This window comes from Sinocyclocheilus rhinocerous, unplaced genomic scaffold (genome assembly GCF_001515625.1).
Source record: "Sinocyclocheilus rhinocerous isolate Xijiao unplaced genomic scaffold, SAMN03320098_v1.1 scaffold722, whole genome shotgun sequence".
Classification (NCBI taxonomy): domain Eukaryota; kingdom Metazoa; phylum Chordata; class Actinopteri; order Cypriniformes; family Cyprinidae; genus Sinocyclocheilus; species Sinocyclocheilus rhinocerous.
The window spans coordinates 86,741-95,745 of NW_015638934.1; the positions used below are offsets into that span (position 1 = coordinate 86,741).

Consider the following 9,005-nt stretch of genomic DNA (forward strand, 5'->3'; position numbering starts at 1 on the left):
CAGACACACACACACACACACACACACACACACAAAGACACACACACACACTTTCACACAGACACACACAGACACACACACACTTTTGTTATCATTATTTGGTCATTTTTTGTAGACGTTTCAGCAGAATTTTTCACATACAGATCTGATTTGGTGTCTGTCTCATTTGGTGCAGTGTAGTTTACTGTAAGAACAATATTCTTCACCATATTCAAGTTGTTTCAGATAAAAGTGTCTGCTAATGCTTAAATATAAATACAATTGCCATTATGTCATACTACTTCCCTTTTCTCTTAATGAGAATAACAAGTGTTGAGCTGGTCGTATTATTAGGACAGCACATTTTAGTGTTATTATCTATGAATTAAAAAAACGGGTAAATTGAGTTTGTTTATTTTTATCATGGTAAATATAGTACTGTGATGAACAACTATGGTATCAGATCTCTATATGACACTCATCAGACATCAACAACACACGAACACTTGTCAACAGATGATGAGATCAGTGCGGATCCAAAACAATCTGTGAGCGCCAGCCAAACCAATAATAATGTGCATGGTCTAAACACATATTGCAAAAAACAGTAACCCATTAACTATGTAACATACTTGTATGTAACATAAAGTTCTCATAATGAGGCCAAAGTGAGTGTATTATGTTTAGGCATGGGCAATTTAGCCTATTTGTCAGTTTTAGTACTTGACGGATACAACTCAGAGTATGCAGTATTATTGATCATTATTATCGATTATATCTCCAGAGTGAATGCATCTTGTGTGAGTGTACTCATTCTGCGTCCGCCTGCAATCTTTCCAGAGTGATTACCTGGCCTGAAAGTCACCAAGTACATTAGCATGTTCACCAATAATGCGATTACTGACAACCAAAGTAAGGGCTTATTCAAATGAAGATGTTTACATGATGTGCAAACCACCTCACTCCATGCATAATTAGAATTGTGGTGGATTTTACCACATTTATTAACTTTAAACTGAAATAAAATAAATAGCAGAACTACTAGACAGGAATAAGAATAAACCCAGAATAGCTCAAAATCCACCAGTCATATCATCAGAAATAATGAATTGTGTTTCTTTAACATAACACGAAACAGCACAAAGATAATTGGTTCAATGCACAAAAAATGTCAGTTTCAAATTAAAATGTCTTGGACGTATAACATAGGCAGAAACACTTCTCAAGCACAGTTTTGCAATGTAAAAGACAAAAGAATAAAACAGTAAGTGTTAATTCTGTAGTTGCTCCTGCACCTGCATTTTATATTGTATCGTATTTTTAACAGCAGATTTGAGAGTCCGTTTCTCAACAAAGTGGCAATATAAAAATGTTACGCCATTGTGATTGTTTACTGTGATTAGAAGCGTAATTGCCACTTGTAAACGATCACCATATTAAAAAAGGCCCCTTTTGGACACACTTCTGTATTAGTTGCTATGTCATGCATGATCAGAACAGTGATTGTTTTCTTGATTATTTGCTGGTGTCACGTCCAAGTATGCTGCCTAGATTGAACTGTGGTCTGTGTGTCTTGCTCTGTGTGATGATTAGCATTATTATGTGATAGTTAAGGCCTGTTTAGTGCATTTCAAAGCCATGTGTAGTACATGTTCAGAGGTGCTGCTGCTGCTGCAGTGAATGAATTTCACATGAAAGATTATAGTTTTCATCACAGTTTGGGAGTAAATTGAATTCTGGTTCACACAAAAGTGTATTATTTCCCACAACTCTGGAAACAACACTGAATATACAGAAGAGCACAGGGATCTTGTTGACCCGCTACTGCCTCAAACAAGACTCTTACATCTCTTTAAAAGATTTACTAGTGAGTTGCTGCACAGTGAATTACAAACACTATTACCAGGTTGTACAAAGGTTCTATTTTAAAACAGGATGCGCATAATCCCTTATTGATATATGATTTTTGGTATCAAGACTCACTGATAAAGCCTGTAATTCATAGTCATGTAGATTAGGACTGCATGGGTATGATGGTTTGGTACATACCCGGGTTTTAAGGTTCAGTTCAGTAGGTTTTTATTGATTTACTGAAAAAAAAAAAACTCCAATAAAAAGTCTGTCAACATCAGAGCATGTGAGCAGAGCCATGAAAAACTATTTCCAGATTAGAGCTTTGAAATGTCAGGTGTGTTCTGGGTTACTGAAGGGGTAAATGAACTGATGAACGCACTCATTCAACACGCTTGTTACAGCTAATAAATGTTTTTGTGCACATTATAAACAAAGGAGAGTAAAACTGCACAATCGTGCATGTAATATTCATGGAGCATATGGATGAATGTGTGGGTGAGCGTAAGTGTTAAGAAGAGCACGTGTGAGCTTTTGATGACGTGTGGGCGAGCATCTGGATGTCTTAAAATCTCTCAAATCTTAATGTTTAAGCATATAATGATGATATTCCAGGGAATTGTGTGCTTCTAATTTTATAGCAGCAGTTTGGACAGGACCCTTTTCTATTCTAACACAACAACGCCTCTGTGTATAAGACAAGGTTCAGAAAGAAAGGATTGATTGAGTCCGTGTGGAAGAACTGGACTGGTCTGCTGTGACTTTAAATGCAGACCTTGAGCCAAAAACTCAGTGTATAAGACAAGGTTCAGAAAGAAAGGATTGATTGAGTCCGTGTGGAAGAACTGGACTGGTCTGCTGTGACTTTAAATGCAGATCTTGAGCCAAAAACTCATCACCAAACACCAGTGACTTGTACATATGAATACAGTCATTTTAGACACTTCCAAAACTGTTGCAACAAAGATAGAAATACAACTTTTAAATACATGAATTATGTTTCTATCTTTGTTGCCACAGTTTTGGAAGTGCCTTTTTCTGTTCTAAAGAAGGGTCCCAATACTTGGAAATATAGTGTATTCATGCTTTATTTTGCCAGTATTGGTACAGGTTTATGTTACTTTTACTGATCATTTTATTGTGTCATTGCATTTTTGATTTGATGCCAGAGCGCACATAAAGAGTGGTTCGGTAATCACATGCTTTTCTGTAATAATGTATAAAACCACTGGTTATCCAGAAATCATGTCAGTGTTATAGTTCTGAATAGTTAAGAATTAATTACATGATGAGTTGATTGATTAATCTAATTAATTGCAAATTACATATGGCGATCTGAAAATACCCACAAAAGATTATTTAAAGCTATTTTTGTGTTAAATGAGAAAGTATTAAATAGACATTAAAAATAGTAGCTTTAGAAAGAAATATTTTATTTGATTCAAAATAAAATTTATTACACATAAATGTTTAGGCAACAACGGCATAAATGGACATAAATGAAACATAGAAGATAATTTTATAATTTTTTTTGTTTCGTTTATGCAATGAAACTTGTCATTTGTAACCAAAACAGCTTTGTTACCAACAGTCTTCAAAATACCTCCTTTTATGTTCCACATAAGAAAGTAAGTCATTCAGGTTTGAGTAAATGATGACATAATTCAGAGTTGACAGTTTTTTCCCTTTTTTTTATTTGAAATGAAATAATACAATAATACTCTAAATAAGAAACAAAATCTGCCAGCAGGTGGCGGTAAATGTCTTTATGAGTCATTCATTCGAATCGTTCAAACGGCTGATTCATTCAGGAATTGATTAAACGGCTCACTTTATGTGAATAATTGATTCATCCAATTCGTTCAAAATGCGAAACTATGCTGCTCGGAGACGCGCAACAATTCTGCTGTGGCTTTAGGTAATATTTCTGTTGGCAAAACTGAGCAAAAACAGACAATATTGTGATTAAAATAAAACAATATTAACTTCTTATTTACTGAACTGGTCAGACTTGTGTTCCTGTTTTGTTGTGTTTTTCTCCCCATGTTTCTCCCTCTCGTTTTGATTAGTCATTTGGTTCAGGTGTGTCCCGTTCATTACCCTCGTTTAGTTCAGTATTTAAAGTGTTGTCTGTTCCTTGATTCCTTTGTCCGGTGTCGTCTATACTATGTGCTCTGTGTGTGTTCCTGCCTGCCCTGTGTTACCCCATGTTTGGATTAATAAAGACTGTTCTTCGTGACTCTTCTTCTTCTCCGTGTTCCTCATCTCCACACAGAAGCACCGTGACAGAACACCGGACCATACAAAGTATGAACTGGGCTGAGGAGTTTATCTGGCGCATCCAGCAGGATGGACGGCCTTTGAAATATGTGGAGGAGTTCCTGAGTGTTGTACATCTGGTGAGCTGGAGCGATCACATGGTTAATGCCTGCTTCCGAATGGGACTCGATGATGATAATTTGTCTCGATTCCTGTCTCCTGACGATTGTTATAGACCCGTAGGAAACTTTATTAATTATGTCCTCGATTTAAATGGCTCTGAGTTCCTTGATGATGTGGAGGATAGTCGTCCTGTTCCCATTTGGGAGCAAGTGGGCGCTTCAGCTCACCATCTACCATCACTCTCCACATACCGTTCCAAAGAGCCCGCTCTTCCCCGAGTTCTCCTGAGTTCCGCTTCAGTCCTCAGCCCAGATACAGCGGCCGCTCCACTGTCAAGTCCGCCGGCCGATTCACTCCCAAGCCCTATGATGAAAGCAGCTATCTCCTTCACCTCAGCCCAAAAGAGGAGAATGAGGAGGAAAAGACTGTTGGCTCTAGCCCCTGACCAGAACCGAGAGATGGCTCTAGCCCCTGACCAGAACCGAGAGATGGCTCTAGCCCCTGACCAGAACCGAGAGATGGCTCTAGCCCCTGACCAGAGCTCTGGCCCCTGGCCAGAGTCGAGACATGGCTCTGGCCCCTGGCCAGAGTCGAGACATGGCTCTGGCCCCTGGCCAGAGTCGAGACATGGCTCTGGCCCCTGGCCAGAGTCGAGACATGGCTCTGGCCCCTGGCCAGAGTCGAGACATGGCTCTAGCCCCTGGCCAGAGTCGAGACATGGCTCTGGCCCCTGGCCAGAGTCGAGACATGGCTCTGGCCCCTGGCCAGAGTCGAGGGTGGGCCTCAGATCCCTGCGTCTGGCCCAGAGAGGGCTGCTGTTCCTGTGTCTAGCCCAGGGAGTACCACAGATCCCGAGTCTAGCCCAAGGAGGGCTCCTGTTTCCACGTCAAGCCCAGAGAGGGCTGTTGTTCTCTTGTCTGGCCCAGGGAGGGCCTCAGATCCTGAGTCTAGCCCAAGGAGGGCTCCTGTTTCCACGTCCAGCCCAGAGAGGGCTCCTGTTCCCACCTCCAGCCCAGAGAGGGCTGTGATTCCCGCGTCCGGCCTAGGGAGTGCCTCAGATCCTGAATCAAGCCCAGAGAGGGCTCCTGTTCCCACGTCGAGCCCAGAGAGGGCTGCTGTTCCCACGTCTGGCCCAGGGAGGGCCTCAGATCCCAAATCTAGCCCAGAGAGGGCTCTTGTTTCCACATCCAGCCCAGAGAGGGCTGCGGTTCCCGCGTCCAGCCTAGGGAGGGCCTCAGATCCCGAGTCAAGCCCAGAGAGGGCTGTTGTTCCCACATCTGGCCCAGAGAGGGCTCCTGTTCCTGAGTTTGGCCCGGGGGGGCTCCTGTTCCCAAGTGTGGCCCAGAGTGGGCTTCTGTTCCCGAGGCCAGGGGACCCGGAGTCTCACCCAATAAATTTTTTTGGGGGGCTATACGTCTCCGGCTGTTGTGGCCGGGCCGAGTGCCGAGGCCAAGGCCATGGGGGCCGTCCAGCCATGGCCCCCTTAACTGCCTGCTCCAACATGGTTCCTGGAACCGGTACTGCCTACCCCCCCTCCCTTCCGGATGTTAAGTGACGCGGACGTGCCTTCTGGGAGGGGGAGGTAATGTCAGACTTGTGTTTCTGTTTTGTTGTGTTTTTCTCCCCATGTTTCTCCCTCACGTTTTGATTAGTCATTTAGTTCAGGTGTGTCCCGTTCATTACCCTCGTTTAGTTCAGTATATAAAGTGTTGTCTGTTCCTTGATTCCTTTGTCCGGTGTCGTCTATACTATGTGCTCCGTGTGTGTTCCTGCCTGCCCTGTGTTACCCCATGTTTGGATTAATAAAGACTGTTCTTCATGACTCTCTGTCATCTCCGCGTTCCTCGTCTCCACACAGAAGCACCGTGACAGAACTGTTGTATAAAATCACATTAGCACTCGTAATATTGCTCTCGCTGCTCGTGTGATATCCCTTATCATATGATATAAATATGAGACAAAAACTCATACAAGAGCATTTTTGCCCCAATTTCTTGAATTTTAGGGCATAACTGCATTTATGGAGTTGTTACCCTGCATCATATAGCCTATGTCAACAGTCAACTATTTGAAATTTAAGATGATGTACAGGTCTGGGGGCGGGGCCAGTGCATTAACTGCATTAAAATATTTTAATGCGTTATTTTTTCATAACTAATTAATTAGGTTAACGTGTTAAACTGACAGCCCTATAAATTATATATTGGGTAATAATATTGCTGTTATTGCATGTGTATGTTGGGGTGTGATTTTTCCAATGTAAACAGTCACAACAATTTTATTTACATTACACTATTTAGCACATAACCCAACCCCTAACCCAACCCAGCCCCTAAACCTACAATTTGTAAATAAAACACAGAATATAACTGGCAGGTACAACTACAGTCATAATTTATTCAAAAAATATTAATATTCCAAGTCTTCTGAGGCAAAACAATTGATTTGTGAGAGGAATAGACGCAACCATCATCTCCGTCCGCCGTAAAGCTCAGATCCTGTGTGCAGTCTGTGAACAAATTTAAAAATTTCTGCCAGAAAAAGCCTTACGTCAGCCTTGATTGTGAAATGCCATTGGCTCTTGTGTGTCTTGTGACCGACTGTGTCGGGAGTACAGGAGTATCTTTTCGAATGAGACGTGAGTGCGTTAACGGAGCGGGATCACTAAAACCTTATGTTTTACTCGAATGGCTTCAGAAGATTTGGATTGCATCACGACTTGTTTGTAATACTTTTATACAGCTTTTTTATGGTCAGTTTTTGCAATAAAAAAGTGGGTGGGTTTAGGGTAGGGGTGGGGTTAAGTGCTCCAATGAAAGTATAACTTTATATAAAATGACTTCTATTTTTTTTTTTACAAATGCATGCAAACCATTAAATTAAGGCAAACAAATGAAAGCAATGGAGGACCCTGCACGACAAAAAATGCTGCTAAAGGGGTACCTTGAGCATCAAAAAGTGATGCCAAGGGGTCCTGACCAAGCGTCAATATGTGACTAGTTGGGAGTGAGAACATGTTGGCCAGGAACAGGCCATGCTCTGCAGTTTGTGCCAGGAAGATCCGAAAGTGCAGCACTTTGCGTTTACTGCTCAGTTTAGCACAAGGGTCTCTAACCCTGCTCCTGGAGAGCTACAATCCTGCAGACATCAGTTCCAACCTTGCTCCAACACACCTGTTATCAAGTGACCCTGAACACCTTGGTGTGTACATCCCAGGAGGACTTGAATACAGCGGGAGACCCCTGATTTAGCAAATCCAGGGTGCGTCTGATTGCACTCCATTGTTAACAGCACACTCCGCTCATGATTCTCCACACCAGTTTCTGTCTCTCTCCCGATCGGCTCTTACATTTGTTGTCGTTAAAATTGTGCAGTTCATTCTGAAACCATCACAACCTGCTGGTTGCTTGCTGGTAACAGGTTGTTGACACCAAGTGGTGTTATTTTTCATGCACACATCTGTGTTCCTCTAAAGATGAAGGACTGTTTCTGCTGAGCACATGTTTGGACGCTGATGGAATTCTCCAGACTGCTGCAGATGGTTTAGGTCCATTTACTAAAACTCTCTCCCACACACTGTAACTAATCATCTTGTAATGAATGTCACTTTGATTCTAATTTCTGGGTATTAATTATCATATGCAAAGCACACAAATTCAACTGACTGGCTTCTCTCTTGTATGATTTCATTCAATGATTGAAATTGGTATTAAAAGTGAATATTGAAATATGACATGTTTTTTTTTTTAATGAAATTATACTCTAAATATTAAACTAAAATCACCAGTAGGTGATGGAAAATCACTGTCGTAATGAGTGAGTCGTTCAGTCACTCACTCAACCGAAACGGCGGATTCTTTCAGAAACAAAGAAAGTGACTGTCTTTATGAAGGAGTCACAGAATCATCGACTCGCTCAATTTGTTAAAAAAACATGGATTCATTCAGTAACGAATCACTGCTGTGTGTCGCTCAGAGAAACAACAGTTCTGCTGTGGCTTTCAGATTTCGTTTTCGGACAATATTGAGTATAAAATCAACCCGATCTCATGAAAGTGTGTATAAATAGTACGCCAAATAAAAACGAAAACTCGTGGTATTGATACGCAAAAATTGACTTTTTCCGTTTTGACTATTTTATAAAATCAATATCACATTTGCAGTCATGCTGATATTGTTAGACAGTCTTTCTCCTCGACGAGAAATATCGCCATTTTTTTAATAAAAAAAAAAAGTGTGTGTGTGCAATTCTCAGCGTTCTCACTATAGTGGACAATAGAATTAAATATATAGTTCAGTCATGAAACTCTAGATGGCGCATTCTGACGGGGTGTTAACGTAACTGATGATATTCAGAGAGTTAAACGACTTGGCACAAGCTGATTGGTTCATGCTGCATATGCAGCCAATGAGCTTACTGCCTTGCATTTATAGCTGGCTAGCATTCACTTGAGATTCCTGCAGCGCGCTTTCAGAGTTCTCTGAAACCCTCCACCTTCCCCAGCTCCACCTGTATAGATCAGCTACGGGTTATTTTAATATGCTATTTGTGCAGCAGCAGCATGTCTTAAATACTCTCGGCACCATATCGCCGTATGCATTGGCAGTAGCAAGTTCCAGTACTTGCTTGCAGCAGCAGCAATAATCTACAACTACAACAATAACCAACAGCAGCAGCAATTCAACAGCAGCATAGCAGATCTATTTCGCCAAGACCAAATACATTAACATTGTCATATCCATCACAATGCTAAAATGTTCAGAGAGTTGTCATGATTGAAATATATATATATA

The 9,005-nt window shown here is 41.4% G+C and overlaps 1 protein-coding gene across 2 annotated transcripts in view; it reads left to right on the top strand.

The window, feature by feature from the left end:
- Window positions 1-9,005, top strand: part of LOC107750085 (protein phosphatase 1L-like) — a 22,407-nt gene that overhangs the window by 1,954 nt on the left and 11,448 nt on the right. The gene's annotated exons all lie outside the window — the stretch shown is intronic.